This window comes from Sciurus vulgaris (genome assembly GCF_902686455.1).
Source record: "Sciurus vulgaris genome assembly, chromosome: 8".
Lineage (NCBI taxonomy): Eukaryota > Metazoa > Chordata > Mammalia > Rodentia > Sciuridae > Sciurus > Sciurus vulgaris.
Window position 1 is genome coordinate 7,107,282 of NC_136468.1, and position 16,806 is coordinate 7,124,087.

At 40.3% G+C, this 16,806-nt stretch overlaps 1 pseudogene across 1 annotated transcript; it reads left to right on the forward strand.

The window, feature by feature from the left end:
• Positions 1-1,381: 1,381 nt before the first annotated feature.
• LOC306668264 (dynamin-1-like protein) lies at positions 1,382-3,225 on the forward strand (annotated as a pseudogene). Its single transcript has one exon. The product of its transcript is annotated as a dynamin-1-like protein (transcript).
• Positions 3,226-16,806: the final 13,581 nt, after the last annotated feature.

Below are 16,806 nucleotides of genomic sequence, written 5' to 3' on the forward strand. Positions count from 1 at the left end.
AGGATGATGTTGGCTGTTTACAAATCAGTCATCCATAAACTTATCTACTCAATAAACACACAAGACCAATACTCTTTAAAAATGAGAGGGGGCCCGATGGGTCTGGCCATGCCAGCTCTGGCCTCTAACAACATGCAGTCGCCCAACTATCTTATTTACAGACACACAGGTAAAGGGGGCCAAGACTGCAAGAAGCTTCTTCTGTGATGGGCGGGATAAGGTGGAGTTGGGGAGCCAAATTTTTAGGGGGACTATTCCAGAAGGAGACAGGAGCCACTCCCATGCAGCTTCCTGGCAGTTCCTAGAAGCCAGACATCAGTGTCCCATGGCTCAACCTAGTCAGATTCTGCTAGATAAGGATGGCTTCCTACATGTGTGATCAAAAAAATGAGAGATTACACTCTATTTATGCACGATCTATCAAAATGTGTAAATGCATTCTACTGTGATGTACTACTAATTAACATAAATAAATTAAAAAATTAAAATAGAAAAACAATCAAACTCTCCATTGTTATTTCAACTCGTGTTACACTAAGCATTTCAGAAAGAAATAGTGCAGGTCTTAAACAAAAACTTTGTGAAAACAAAAGTAACCCAAAACCCTGGGTAGATTTGGTCTGATTTTGGTCCCATACTTTTTTTGTATGTTCCTATTCCTTCCTCTTGGAATGAGATGTTTACTCTGGGCCATTGTATATTTTACTTGATTTTAATTTTAAAGGGGCTCATAGTCAAGAGTTTGCTTTGAGTCTCAGAGGAGACATTGAATTTGGACTTCTAGTGATTCTGGAACTCTTAAGACTGTGGGGACCGGGGTCCAATGTGTGTGGGCTCCCGAGAAGTGGGCAGAGGAGAAGAGGAAGGAGCTTCAGGGTGTCTTCAACACGGTGGGCGCCAACATCATCCAGCTGCCTCATATTGTCGTAGTAGGAACGCAGAGCAGTGGAGAGAGTTCAGTGCTAGAAAGCCTAGTGGGGAGGGACCTGCTTCCCAGAGGTACTATTGTCACTCGGAGACCACTCATTCTGCAACTGGTCCATGTGTCACCAGAAGATAAATGAAAAACAACAGGAGAAGAAGATGGGGTAGGAGCAGAAGAATGTGGTAAATTTCTTCACACCAAAAATAAGCTTTACACAGATTTTGATGAAATTCGACAAGAAATTGAAAATGAAACAAAGAAATTCAGGAAATAATAAGGGAGTAAGCCCTGAACCAATCCATCTTAAGATTTTTTTCACCTACCGTTGTCAACTTGACACCTTTGGATTTGCCAGGAATGATCAAGGTGCCTGTAGGAGATCAACCTAAGGATATCGAGCTCAAATCAAAGAGCTCATTCCTTGGTTTTCACTAATCCCAATTCCATTGCCCTCGCTGTCACTGCTGCTAGTACAGATATGGCAACATCGGAGGCACTTAAAATTTCAAGAGAGGTAGATCCAGATGGTCGCAGAACCCTAGATGTGATCGCTAAGCTTGATCTCATGGGTGCGGGTACTGATGCCATGGATGTATTGATGGGAAGGGTTATTACAGTCAAACTTGGAATAATTGGAGTAGTTGACAGGAGCCAGCTAGATATTAACAATAAGAAGAGTGTGACTGATTCAATCCTTGATGAATATTCTTTTCTTCAAAAGAAATACCCATCTCTGGCCAATAGATATGGAACAAAGTATCTTGCTAGGACTCTAAGCAGATTACTGATGCATCACATCAGAGATTGCTTACCTGTGTTGAAAACAAGAATAAATGTTCTAGCTGCTCAATATCAGCCTCTTCTAAATAGCTATGGTGAACCCGTAGATGATAAATGTGCTACTTTACTCCAGCTTATTACCAAGTTTGCCACAGAATATTGTAACTCTATTGAAGGAACTGCATAAAATATATCGAAAGTTCAGAGCTATGTGGTGGTGCTAGAATTTATTTTTTCCATGAGACTTTTGGAAGAACCTTAATTTCAGTTGACCCATTAGGTGGCTTAACACTATTGACATTTTGACTGCCATTGGAAATGCTACTGGTCCTCGTCCTGCTTTGTGCCCGAGGTTTCATTTGAGTTATTGGTCAAATGACAAATCAAACGTTTAGAAGAGCCCAACTCCATTGTGTGGAACTGGTTCATGAGGAAATGCAAAGGATCATTCAGCACTGTGGCAATTACAGGACATAGGAATTGCTACAGTCCTAAACTTCATGATACCATAGGTGAAGTAGTGTCTTGTCTTCTTCGGAGAAGTTTGCCTGTTACAAACGAAGTGGTTCATGACTTAGTGGCAATTGGATTGGCTTATATCAACACAAAACATCCTGATTTTGCTGATGCTTGTGGGCTGATGAACAAAAATATAGAGGAACAGAGGAGAAACAGGCTAGCAAGAGAATTACCTTCAGCTGTATCATGAGATAAGTCTTCTAAAGTTCCATGTGCTTTGGCACCTGCGTCCCAGGAACCCTCCCCTGTTGCTTCTGCTGAGGCTGATGGCAAGGTTGCATCTGGAAGCGGTGGGGTTGGAGATGGTGGTCAAGAACCAACAACAGGCAACTGGCGAGGAGTGCTGAAAACTTCAGGCAGAAGAGTTATTAGCTGAAGAAAAATCAAAACCAATTCCAATTATGCCAGCCAGTTCACAAAAAGCCCATGCTGTCAATCTGCTGGATGTGCCAGTTTCTGCTGCACAAAATCTATCTGCCCGGGAACAGCGAGACTGTGAAGTTATTGAACGACTCATCAAATCATATTTTCCAATTGTCAGAAAGAATATTCAAGACAGTGTGCCAAAGGCAGTAATGCATTTTTTCGGTTAATCATGTGGACACTCTTCAGAGTGAGTTAGTAGGACAACTGTATAAATCATCCTTGTTGGATGATCTTCTGACTAAATCTGAGGATATGGCACAGCATAGGAAAGAAGTAGCTGATATGCTAAAGGCATTACAAGGAGTCAGTCAAATTATTGCTCAAATCTGAGAGACATCTCTGGTGAAAAGAACTATGTAACACTGAGACTGTTGACTCAAAACCTGCTAGTTACTGCCTATTTGAGTAGAATTTTATTTATAAACTCCTGTGTATTGCAATGGTATGAATCTGCTCATGTGAAGATTGGCTACACACTGAAAAGTATACTCTGCATTACAGAACAAATCACACACTTAATTCAAATAATAAATGGCTGTTCCTATAGTGTCACAGTATATATATATATATATATATATATATATATATATATATATATATAAAATCTCTCTCTTTCTCATGACAGTTTCATTTAAACAACTGTTGGTGTTCTAGTTGTACAAAGCAGTTTGCCTGTGTGTAGAGATGACCTGTGTAGTCTCTGTTAGTAGTCTTAAAACTGCTGCAATTGTCCTTCAAGAAGAAAACACGAAGACATTTCGTGAGATTTATAATGCATGCACTGTATAAACTGACCTGGCTTTGAAAGATGTGGGTTGGCAAGTTCCTCACATAGTCACTGTATTCCACCTGTCCTTCAATTTAGTTTTTAAATATCTATGCAGCCTTTGCTGTGTTAATAAGAAAGCTGAATGCATAGGAGAATCTGGAGTACTGATAAAGATGCAGGGTACATATTGTGTAGTTACATAGCCTTTCCACTTCTGGGTCCACACTACCTAATGCATTAAATATTAAACTTAGACCTGAAAAATAATTTTCTGCATTGAAAGTTTGTGGACTAGAATTACTTCATAGACTTAGTAATGATGGCCAGTTCCTTTCAGTTTTAGAGGAGCCAATGACAATTAAATTCCTCTTATTTTTCAAATAAAGTAGTAGTAATTCAGATACATCTCTAAAATGGGACGCTGACATCAGAATCCAAGATTCACTTAAAATAGACTGATTTTTAAGCCCCGTTCAATTTGTTGGTAATAGGTACTTTTGGTCCAATACCAACAAAATACATTAGAATAGTAATATGAAAATGCTGATGGAACTTTGTTATTTAAAGAAAATTACACAGACACGCACACTCCTAAAAGCATATAGGATATATGCATTCAGGGCATGAGAGTGAGGTTTACAATATATTTTGTGAAAATTGGCCAGGTGACTCTTGGTGTGAACTACAACATTAAAAATTTCAAGATATGTAGAAATTCTTAAGACCTCTAACTCCATCTAACAGATAAACACAGTAAGTAAAATTTACATTGCAAATATTAAACTTTCTTTTCAGGTTATGAAGGATTTACTGGCAGGAAAGATACGGTATGTTAACTTATGGTACCTATTTACTGAGAAACAACAGGCTTGTAACTGATGGATGCCATACATACATAAAATAGCAATTAAAATCAGCATGACATATGGTACTACTTTCAATCTGTTTACAGTACCAGCTTGAGAGTGGATGCATGCTCCCAAAATGGTAGCACTCTCAAAACCAAAATCACCATGAAGCATCAGTTGTGAAATTATAGCCACCCATGATTTTTTTTTTCCAGACAGATGACTATCATTGTTACCTTTTGAATTTGTAAAGGAAAAAAAATTTACAATGCACCTTTCTGCAGCACAGATTACAAACTGAAAATGTTAGCTTTACAAACATGCTATGGTAATGCACTTGCTGGTATACTACACATTTTGTGTAATGGAAAAAAGAAGCAAGAAACTTATGGAAAGAAAGCAAGTCTTCTTTGGTTGGCCCTTACACTGTGTGAAGTTTCTAAAGTGTGGAGATGAGCTCTGGCATATTTATAAGATACCTGCATGTTCTTGCTGTATAAATAAAATTGTTGGTATGAAATGAAAAAAAAAAAGACTCTGGGTACCCTTAGAGATGAACTAAATGCATTTTGCACTTTTAGGGGGCAATAAGTCTTTTGGGGCAAGAAGGGGATTGTTTTGGGTGAGGTATGAGGCATCCCCTGCAAGCTCCTGAGTTAGGTGAGGAAATAAAGTGATTAGATTGAGAAGCTGTAACCTAATCAGTCCATCCTGGGGTGAATGGACTGACTTGGTGGTAGCTGTAGGCAGATGGGTCAGGCAGGAGGAGGTGGATCTCTGTGGGGACAGTCTGAAGGGTTCCTCTTCCCTCTGGTCCCATCCCCTCTGACTTTGCTCCCTGGCTTCCACGTATGGAGCAGCGCTCCTCCTCCACACTCTTCCACCACGATGTTCTGCCTCACCTTGGGTTCAGAGCAATGGAATTAGTGCACCATGGACTGAACCTATGAAGAAATGAGCCAAAATAAGCTTTTTCTCTATTAAGCATGTGAAAGAATGCCCACATCTCATTGCTTGCCAGGAAGATGTCACCACGTTCTCAGCACAATAGTAAAAATGGGAAAAACTAAGGGTTCTACATGTTGGTGAGGATGAATGGTCACAGCAACACTGACCCAACTGGTGGTAATGGAACCTGGTTTAACCACTTTCGACACCTGTCTGGCATTTTCAATGTAAAATATGAGTACCTCTTACTTAGCCATATGAGTACCGTACTAAGGAATATGCGAACCCTACTACTTAGCAATATGAGCACCTTACTACTTAGCAACATGAGTACCCTACTACTTGGCAATATGAATACCTTACTACTTAGCAATATGAGTACCCTACTATTTAGCAGTATGAGTACCCTACTACTTAGCAATATGGATACCCTATACCTTCCTATATCCCTACATGTAGACCTCAGAGGGTATCGATGTACATACAAAAATGTTCATAGCAGCACTTTCTCAATAGCCCCTGTTACAGTATAGCTAAGAGGTGTCCCCAAAATCTCACATGTAATACAATGAAAGAATGTTGAGAATTGAAGGATGAGATTGTGAGAGTACTAACCTGTCAGTGGATTAATCTGCTGTATGGATTAACTGGGTGGTAACTCTGGGCAGGATGGGTGTGACTGAAGGAAGTCAGTCACTGGTAGTGTGCCTTTGGGGTTTTTATTTTGCCCCTGGAGAGTGGATTCTGTGTCTGCTTCCTGAGTGTGATGTCCTGAGCTGCTTCCCTCTACTACACCATACCTAGGATGTTCTGCCTCATGTTGGGTCCAGAGGAATGGAGTTGGCTGACCACGGAGTGATCCTCTGAAAACTGAAGCCAAAATAAACTTTCCCTCCTCTAAATTCTTGTCAGATCTATGGGTCAAAGAGAGGAAAAGCTGACTAAAACAGCTCCACACTGGACACAGATGAAATTTCCATCTACAGCAGGATAGATAAATCAATAGTGCTTGATCATAACACAGAGTACTAAGCAGGAATCTAAATAGCAGATTGTTGCCATAGGGGACAAGTGTGGACGGCTCTCGTTGACATGAGGTTGGGTGAAAGACACCAGACTCAGAAGAATCAGTAGTGTCTGACTCCACGGAGATGCAGCTACGGAGCAGGTCAACTCATCCACGGGGATGGTCCTGGGAGGACAAAGTAATAGGAGGGAGTCCAAGGACTCCTGAGTGCTAGAGAAGGAAGGTGTCTTGATTCAGGTGGTCACAAGTGTGCATGCGTGAAAATCCATCAAGTTGTACATAAAGACTTACACACTTGACTGTGCTTCATACACGTGATTGTCGTTCACTTTCATGTAAGATACTCTGACTTATCTAGTAGTTTCCTACGTGGGGTCTTCGCAGGTTGAGCTCCAGTGTTATTTTCTCTCTCGACTCAGTGAATGGTGCTGATTCCTGGTGAGTCTGTTTGTTCCGCAGACAGTGGGTAGAACTGAGTTCGTGCCAGTGCTGTCTGGAGTGCTGCACGAGGATTAAGTCATCTATCCTGCACAAGAGCCCCTCAGGGGTGGACTCCTACTGTCCCTATTTTACAGGTTTGCAGTCGAGGCACAGGAGGGGGAATGACCTGCCCCTGGGACTTGAACCCAGCTGCCTGGCCTCAGAGTCACTGTCACCCTGCTACTGCCAGCTGCTGGGAGCATGTCCTGGACTTGAGCTGTCCTGGTGTCAGTTCTTTGCTGTGCCAGGATTCCTGACTCTCTCTGATTAATTCTGGATGGGCTCATTCTGCATCATTCTCCATCTGTGCTACCTGAACCTTTTCCTAGGTTGTGGTTGTGTGGAAAGGGCCTGAACTGAGTTTGGGGCCAGGAGGGTTAGGCCCGACTGGGAGGGCCCTGAGTGTGTGAGGGGGACACTCAGCCACTGGAGTTTGTGTTTGTGGGGACCTGCCAAGAGGGCCCAGCATCTAGCACCCAGTGCCTCTCAGGCTGCAGCCTGCACCTGGCCCTGAGGCTGGAGGACACAGGCTGAGGGCCTTTGAGGAGGGAGCCTGTGTGTGGTTAGGCAGCAGGATAAAGAGTTTCCTGCGACCCAGGCCTGGCAGTTCCTGTCCTGAAGTCCCAGCTCATGCGTCACAGGTGGGCCTAGCGTAGTAGTGAAAGAAATAATGAAGCCTCACCAGGATAGGTGGGTATAGCTTGGGGTTATAGTATCTGACTGTAGATCAGGTGGTCCCTGGTTCAAACCCAGGTTTCCCCCTTCTTACTCTTGTTTTTGACTAATTTAAACAACCCTCCAAAATTTTAATATCCTCTTTAGTGTCCACCAGGATAAACATTTTTACCACAACCAGCATATGCTGAGGCTTCACTATTGGTTGTTCTTAACCCCAAATATGAATTAGAATCACTTGAAGTGTCTATTAAAATGCCATTTCCCTGGACCCACCCCAGACCAATTAAATCAGAACATCTGACAGGGAGAGGCTTGTCTCTTCTCTTCCTCTTTTCTACACCATAGAAGGAAGACATGATTCTAAGGTGGGGACAACATTTTGGATCATGGATCGTGGGGTCTTGGTATGAAAGCCATGCAGGCTAGAAGAACCAGAAGATGGTGTGTGGCCTCGTAGGAAGGATGTACATATGGCAGAGTGCTAGTCAGGGCACATCTGAAGGTGAAGAAATCCAGGGTGTGACCATCCAGGTTTAAGGTGCTGATTACATACTCATAAGCAGCAGGGGGTATAGCTCAGGGGTAGAGCATTTGACTGCAGATCAAGAGGTCCCTGGTTCAAATCCAGGTGCCCCCTTGCTAGAGTCTCTTTTACATGCCAAAGAGGAAACATTCTGAGTAGCAAATAATAATGAGTCAACATGGACCATGTCATCCATATTCACCCTAATCCTGTAGCCATGTCCTAGGCAGGAAGTGCAGTGTGCTCATTTGTACTCTGGATTCTGCTCAGGTGACACCTCTGTTGTCCTCTGTAGAAGGAGACAGCAACGGGCTGGATGTGAGGCTACCCCAGGTCACATGTGGTCATGCTCTGACGCAGGCTGTGCTCTAAGGCGAATATAATGCCACTCCCTCACTGCATGAATATCCAGCCTTCTAAGAGACCTGTGGGGATGAGCAGCACAGCTTCCTACATAGTCAGAAGTCCTCAGTGTAGGCTCTGTAGGTGGCTTCTCCTAACCCTTGGGCAGGGGCTCCTTACTCCCTACTCTCAGGACTCTGCTTAGTCTCCTGTTGCTTCTGTGGAAATATTATGGATATAATATAATATTGTCATGAAGATCAAGGACAATGCCTTCTTTTTCTCTGTGGAATCAAGAGGGTCCAGCACCTAAGAGGCTCCATGATCATTTGCTGAGGGAAGGAGCAATGCAGTGAAATAATGAGTCCCCTCCTTGAGACCTTGGAGTATGGAGGAGTATGGAGGAGGCTCTCCCTGGACTTGATGCAAGGTCCATTAAAGATCAGTATCGAAGTCTGATCACCACGTGTAGACCTGTGGGAAACACTGGAGTCAGGCGTGCTCTCGAGATGCTCATGTGGTGCCTCTATCACACTCTGAGACAGGAGGTTGAGGGGGACTCATTAAAGTTTGAGATAAAATACGTGAAGTCACATTTCAGTGGAGAAAGCTGGCAGATTCTGTAGTTTTACCACCTTTTAAAACTCTGATTTATATAACTTTTGCCAACACCATTGATGCCGTTGCAATTGTTGGTACTATGGATGGTGTAGGTGACAATGGCTGTTTGCTTTATTGCCAAATGTAGGTCATGGTCTTTATTATTTTTGCTCTTGGCAGTTGCTATCACCACCATTATTGTTTTAGTAATCATTGGTGTTGTAGATTCCATAGACATTGGGCACATATTTTGATGCTATATATTGTTTGCTTCTGTTGATATTGTTTGTTTTCCCCTTTTCTGTGAGGTCCTGGGATTATACTGGCACACTACAAGTTCACAGAGTAGAGATTCTCCTGCTGAGCTAAACACAGCCAGGAGGCAACAAACCTTGTATTCCAAATAAACTAACCATGCTCAAACTTCAATGATACTTTAAAATAAAAATAAAAGAGATTAGTGCTCTATCTGAAGTATGATTGGCAAAGATATTCTCCCACTCTGTAGGCTCTTTCTTCGCATTGCTGATAGTTTCCTTTGCTGAGAGAAAGCTTTTTAGTTTGAATCTATCCCAGTGGTTGATTCTAGCTTTTATTTCTTGTGCTGTGGGAGTCCTGTTAAGGAAGTCTGATCCTAGACCAACAAGGTGAAGATTTGGACCTACTTTTTCTTCTATAAGATGCAGGGTCTCTGGTCTGATTCCGAGGCCCTTAATCCATTTTGAGTTTAGTTTTGTGCATGGTGAGAGATATGGGTTTAGTTTCATTCTGTTGCATATGGATTTCCAATTCTCCCAGCACCATTTGTTGAAGAGGCTATCTTTTCTCCATTGCATATTTTTGGCCCCTTTTTCTAGTATGAGAAAATTGTATTTATTTGGGTTTGTGTCCGTGTCCTCTATTCTGTACCATTGATCTACCTTTCTATATTGGTACCAATACCATGTCGTTTTTGTTACTATTGCTTTGTAGTAGAGTTGAAGATCTGGTATTGCAATACCCCCTGTTTCACTCTTCCTGCTAAGGATTGCTTTAGCTATTCTGGGTTTCTTATTCTTCCAGATGAATTTCATAATTGCTTGCTCTATTTCTGTAAGGTACGTCATTGGGATTTTAATTGGAATTGCATTGAATTTGTATAGCACTTTAGGTAGTATGGCCATTTTGACAATATTAATTCTTCCTATCCAAGAACATGGAAGATCTTTCCATCTTCTAAGGTGTTCTTTAATTTCTTTCTTTAGTGTTGTATAGTTCTCATTGTAGAGGTCTTTCACCTCTTTTGTGAGATTGATTCCCAAGTATTTTATTTTTTTCGAGGCTATTGTGAATGGGGTAGTTTTCCTAATTTCTCTTTCTGAAGATTCATCACTTATGTATAAAAATGCGTTGGATTTATGGGCATTGATCTTGTAACCTGCTACTTTACTGAATTCACTTATGAGTTCTAAGAGTTTTCTGGTGGAATTTCCAGGTTCCTCTAAATATATAATCATGTCATCAGCGAACAGGGATAGTTTGAGTTCTTCTTTTCCAATTCGTATCCCTTTAATTTCTTTGGTTTGTCTAATTGCTCTGGCCAGAGTCTCAAGAACGATGTTGAATAGAAGTGGTGAAAGAGGGCATCCCTGCCTTGTTCCAGTTTTTAGGGGGAATGCTTTCAGTTTTTCACCATTTAGAATGATATTAGCCATGGGCTTAGCATAAATGGCCTTTACAATGTTAAGGAATGATCCCACTATCCCTATTTTTTCTAGTGTTTTGAGCATGAAGGGGTGCTGTATTTTATCAAATGCTTTTTCTGCATCTATTGAAATAATCATGTGATTCTTGACTTTAAGTCTATTAATATGGTGAATTACGTTTATTGATTTCCTGATGTTGAACCAACCTTGCATCCCTGGGATGAAACCCACTTGATCATGGTGCACTATCTTTTTAATATGTTTTTGTATGCGATTTGCTAAAATTTTGTTGAGAATTTTTGCGTCAATGTTCATTAAGGATATTGGTCTGAAATTTTCTTTCCTTGATGAGTCTCTGTCTGGTTTAGGTATCAGGGTGATATTGGCTTCATAGAATGAGTTTGGGAGGGTTCCCTCCTCTTCTATTTCATGGAATACTTTGAGAAGTATTGGAATGAGCTCTTCTTTAAAGGTTTTGTAGAACTCGGCTGAGAACCCATCTGGTCCCGGACATTTCTTTGTTGGTGGGCTTTTGATGACTTCTTCTATTTCAGTACTTGAAATTGGTCTATTTAAATTGTGTATGTCCTCCTCGTTCAGTTTAGGCAATTCATATGTCTCTAGAAACCTGTTGATGTCTTCGAAATTTTCTATTTTGTTGGAGTATAGATTTTCAAAATAGCTTCTAATTATGTTTTGTATTTCACTCGTGTCTGTTGTGATATTTCCTTGTTCATTCCGAATTTTAGTGATTTGGGTTTTCTCTCGTCTTCTCTTTGTTAGTGTGGCTAAAGGTTTATCAATTTTGTTTATTTTTTCATAAGAACTCAAAAAACTCTACTCCAAGAATTCAAATAATCCAGTCGACAAATGGGCTAAGGAAATGAATAGACACTTCACAGAAGAAGATCTACAAGCAATCAACAAACATATGGAAAAATGTTCAACATCTCTAGTAATAAGAGAAATGCAAATCAAAACCACCCTAAGATTCCATCTCACCCCAATTAGAATGGCAATTATCAAGAATACGAGCAACAACAGGTGTTGGCGAGGATGTGGGGAGAAAGGTACACTCATACATTGCTGGTGGAGCTGCAAATTAGTGCAGCCACTCTGGAAAGCAGTGTGGAGATTCCTTAGAAAACTTGGAATGGACCCTCCATTTGACCCAGCTATCCCACTCCTTGGCCTATACCCAAAGGACTTAAAATCAGCATACTACAGAGATACAGCCACATCAATGTTCATAGCTGCTCAATTCACAATAGCCAGACTGTGGAACCAACCTAGATGCCCTTCAATTGATGAGTGGATAAAGAAACTGTGGTATATATATACAATGGAATATTACTCAGCCAAAAAGAATGATAAAATTATGGCATTTGCAGGCAAATGGATGAAATTGGAGAATATCATGCTAAGTGAGATAAGCCAATCTCAAAAAGCCAAAGGACGAATGATATCGCTAATAAGTGGAGGATGACACATAATGGGGGGGGAGGGAAGGGTTAGTGTTAGGGTTAGGGTTAGGGTTAGGGAGGGGGGCAAGTATGGAGTTAGGAAGTACTGTATAGAGGGTAAAGAGGGGTGGGAGGGGTGGGGGGAAGGGAAAAAAATAACAGAATGAATCAAACAACATTACTCTATGTAAATTTATGATTACACAAATGGTATGCCTTTATGCCATGTACAAGCAGAGAAACAACATGTATCCCATTTGTTTACAATAAAAATAAAAAAATAACAATGAATCAAAAAAAATTAAATAAAAATAAAAGAGACGAAAACTTCAAACTAATGACTAGACATCAAGTGGAAATGGCTATGGGGGACCCACAGGTCCCACTCATAGTCATTCACTCCTCTAACCAAATTAGAGAATGAACACAAGATCTGTGGAAACCCTCCCTATGAAGGATTTTAATTTAGATAATTTCCATTGCCCTTTATATTATAGAGGTGTTAAAGGAAGAAGATCAATCATACAGGGTGTACCCCACATACCCTGCTGTGTACAACACAACTCAAAGATCTGCAAGAAGAACCCCACTCTTTTGAGACCTATAAGGAAAATGGAATCCTCAAACTCTGACACAATATACACTGTATCAAAATACACTAATCATCACCAAAGAACTTGCAGGGGAAGTGTACTGCAAAACCCATTTGAAAATGTGCCGGGGACCAGCCCTAGCAGCAGAGTCCAGGGATCCTCAATGGCCTGAAATGTAAAAGCCCCCGAAAGATTAGGCGGCGCAGCGTCGGCGATGGACAGCAACCACACAGACTCAGGTCGGTGTTCGGATGCTGACAAGTTTATTGAATTTTTCCAACAGTTTATATATCCTTACTCTATTCACTAAAAGTACTTGTGATCTTTAGATAAAGAAGAAAGTTCTCAGTGGTTTAATAGATAACAGAAGTTAGGTCTGCACAGTCAGCCAGCTGGCGCCATCTAGCAGATCCATCTTGTTTAACATTCTTCCATAGTGAGGTTCTTCTGAAACTTGCCGACGCATATAACCCAATCTTCTTTAAAATTTAACTTTTACCTGGTTCCCTGCTACTAAGACTAACCATAACCTCCAGTAACCTATTACTATTTTTTCTGTGACCACAATCACATGTCTAAGCTATATTAAGTCACACAATACTATTAAGAACTAAATCATTATTTTCAAAGCAAAAAATCTTTGTCTAAAAGGACTAAGACTTCTTCTCTTGAAATAAACTTAATGTACTTTTGTGTAAAAGTTAACAAAAACATCACGAGGCATATTGCTTCAGATTGTTCACCATTCCCCATAGGAATATTAATGCTTTTGTATAAACAAATGAACTTTATTTTACTGGAATCGAATTGGCTCATATGAATTGTTTGCTTTCCCATCATCCTTCAACTGAGAAACTTTATTGAACATGATCACACAGTGTAACAAAGTGAGTTTCTTTTGAACAGCAAAAAAGAAGGGAGAGAGATCAACTCTCTAGGGAAGGAGCTCCAGCTTTACTCAACTTACGACGAGTCCTTGCCAACATCTTCCAGAGGAAGTTTCCAACCTCTGGCATGGGCTGTTACCCGCCAGGCACACTCCCTTGGCATGAGTTCTATATGCCGGCACCCCCGCAAAAATGGAAAAATTCACATCAACATTATATTCCAGAACATTTTGGCAAGAGAGGACGGGGCCCTAAAAGGATCAACAAATAAGAGTGTAAGAAAAATTCATCCCAATAGATGCATGAAACCCTATAGAGGAGGACAAGAAATATGAAAAAAGAAGCTAACATGTAGCTTCCTAAACTACACCATTTACCAGCAAAAATGCCAGAGTGGATGAAATACCAGATAAAGAATTTAAAAGAATGTTTATATAGATGATCAATGAATTCCAAGAGAATAGAGAAAAACTACTGAATGAATTAAGGAAGTCAACTTAGGATATAAATGAGAAATTTGAAAAGGAGACAGAGACATGAAAAAGAATCAAACAGAAATCTTGACAATGAGAAATGATTTTTTAAAAAAGGCCAGTAGGAAGTATAATAAAGTAGACAATGCTGAAGACAGAATCTTAGAGCTGGAAAACAAAATGGCCAGCCTTGAATGTTCAAATCATATTAAAGAATAAGGGAAATAAGCAGGATGATAATGTTCAAGCACCCTGAGCAACATTAAGATTTCAAAATTAAGAAGCATTGGAATTGAAGAGTATTTTGAGATGCAGGCTAATGGTGTAGATAGTATTTCTTTAGGGAAATAAAGAAAATCTCCAAACATTAAGAATGAGATGGACATCCAGATACAAGGGGCATTCAAAATCCCATATAGATAAGATCAAAAAGATCTTCTCCATGACATGTTGTAGTGAAAATGAGTAACTAAGAGAAGGAGAATACAATTTTAAAGGCCTCAAGAGAAAAATGTCAGGTCATATTTGGGATCCACCCACCAGAATTACTTCTGTTTTCTCAATGTAGACTATAATATCAGGAAGACTTAGAATAATGTATTCCAAACCCTACAAGAAAATAGGTGTCAACCAAATAACAGTGAACCAAGACCACTACCCTTCAGAATTAAAGCTGAAATAAAAACCTTTCAAGATAGGCAGAAACTAAAAGAATTGTAAGCTAGCACTACAGAAAAATTTTAAAGAAATACTCCATATAGAAGACAAAAAACGAACCTCAGAGCTAAGAAATGAAAAAATCTCATTAGAAGACTAGTTTAAAAATGATAACAGGAACAAATTAAACATTAGAAATAAATAAAACTGGCATGAGTTAATAAACATCTCTCTATAATAACATTGAACGTAAATGGTTTCTGCTAACAATTAAAAACATGTAGTTGCCTAGAGCTCCGATCTTGAAGAACTCGTAGATCACAGGTAGTCCAAGTGTGGCTGTCGGAATGGAAGATATTAATTAAGCCTCATAGACAGAGGAGGGGAGAGAGTTCAGTGGTAGAGCATTTGACTGCAGATCAAGAGGTCCATGTGTGCCAAGCTGGGAGAGGGCACAAAGACTAGGATTTCATCTGCACCCTGGAGAACATGGGGCAGTATATGCCTTTTTATCTGCTGCTGGTATTTATACAGCTCCTACTTCTTCATTATTACAAGTAATTCTGCAGGGAGCATGCGAATAGAAATTATTGACCCCTCACCTGATTGTGTTCTTTGGAAAGATTTCAAGAGATGGAATTGTGAAGTTAAAGCATATGCATATTTCTCTATTTATTCACATACCCTTTAATGTCTTTCAGTGAAGCTTTAAAATATTCTAAACACACACACACACAAATATATAGATATACATGTATTCCCAGGGATCCTATAGTTTTGATATGATTTTACATGATATCTTCTCAAATAGTTCATTTATATTTTTAAGTGATGTGTAGAAATATATTTGACTTTATTTTATATCTTATAATTTATTGAACTTAATAAGTCAAATAACTTTTGGTTAATTTGTGTTTTCTATGTAGAACATCATAGTATCTCTGAATATTTGGTACTTTGTTACTTCTACTTAAAAACGATTTTTTAGTTGTAGATGGACACAGAACATTTATTTCATTTATTTATTTTTATGTGGTGCTGAGGATCAAACCCAGTGCCTCACATGTGCCAGTTAAGTGCTCTACCACTGAGCCATAATCCCAGACCCTTCTATTCCATTTTCAAATCTTTATTTATTTTGCCTAATTCACGAGTTCTGGCTTTCTATGCAGTGATAAAATGAAACAATACTACCAGGAATCCTTGTCTTGTTTCCAGTTTTCAAGAGGATGCTTCTAGTGTATGAGGGATGTGTATCACTAAGTATGACGGTTGCTGGAGTTTTCTTGCAGATGGATGGACTTAAAGAGAGCATTTCTTTGTTTTAAGAAGAGGATTCTTAATATGTGGGTTTCCTTATTTCCCTCCTTGCTCCTTCCCTTTTCAATAAAAGAGGATACTAGTGCTAAGAAGACCAGCAGGGCAGAGTGCCTGGACAGTGTCACGTGGCTCTGGCCTGGTCTTCTCTGCCAGCAAGGAGGATTGGTGCCAGAGCTCTGGGGAGCGTGCATGCCTGAGTTTGGAGAACCAGACCCCAAAGCAGGAAGAGTGCTCATCTGTCTGGTGCCTCCTCAGTTCATTGACATTTATTCCACACTTAGGTGTCTTTGCTAATTTTGCTCCTTTGATTTCTATCCAACAAATATTCATTGCATACTAACTTTGCTGCTCCGTGTTGTGTTCGGCATTGTAGAAAGATTCAAAGGGAATGCATTTCTACCCTTTCCATCTGGAGCAGTTCTTTTTTTGTTGGTACTAGGGATTGAAACCAAGAGTGCTTACCTGCAGAGCCACATCCTCAGTCCTTTTTAATTTTATATTTAGAGACGGTGTCTCCCTAGGTTGCTTATGACCTCACTAAGTTGCTGAGGCTGGCTTTGAACTTGAAATCCTCCTGCCTCAGCCTCCCAGGTCTCTGGGATTACAGGCATGACTGAGCACTTTTTTCTATTGTGATTAAGGTAGTAATTAAATGAAGCTGCTGGGATGACAGGGAGAAGTGGCCCTTGCTCTGACTGCCTTTACAAGCCTCTGTGTGTTCTGAGCCTTGGTTTCTGTTGCAGAGTTACAGAGTTGTCACAGCATTGCCACCACCTCATGTGCCCCTGTGGGACACATTTTTGAGGTATATGTGGCCTTTTGATCTCAGTGGTGGCCGCAGTGTTGGGAGTTTGGCCAAGGGC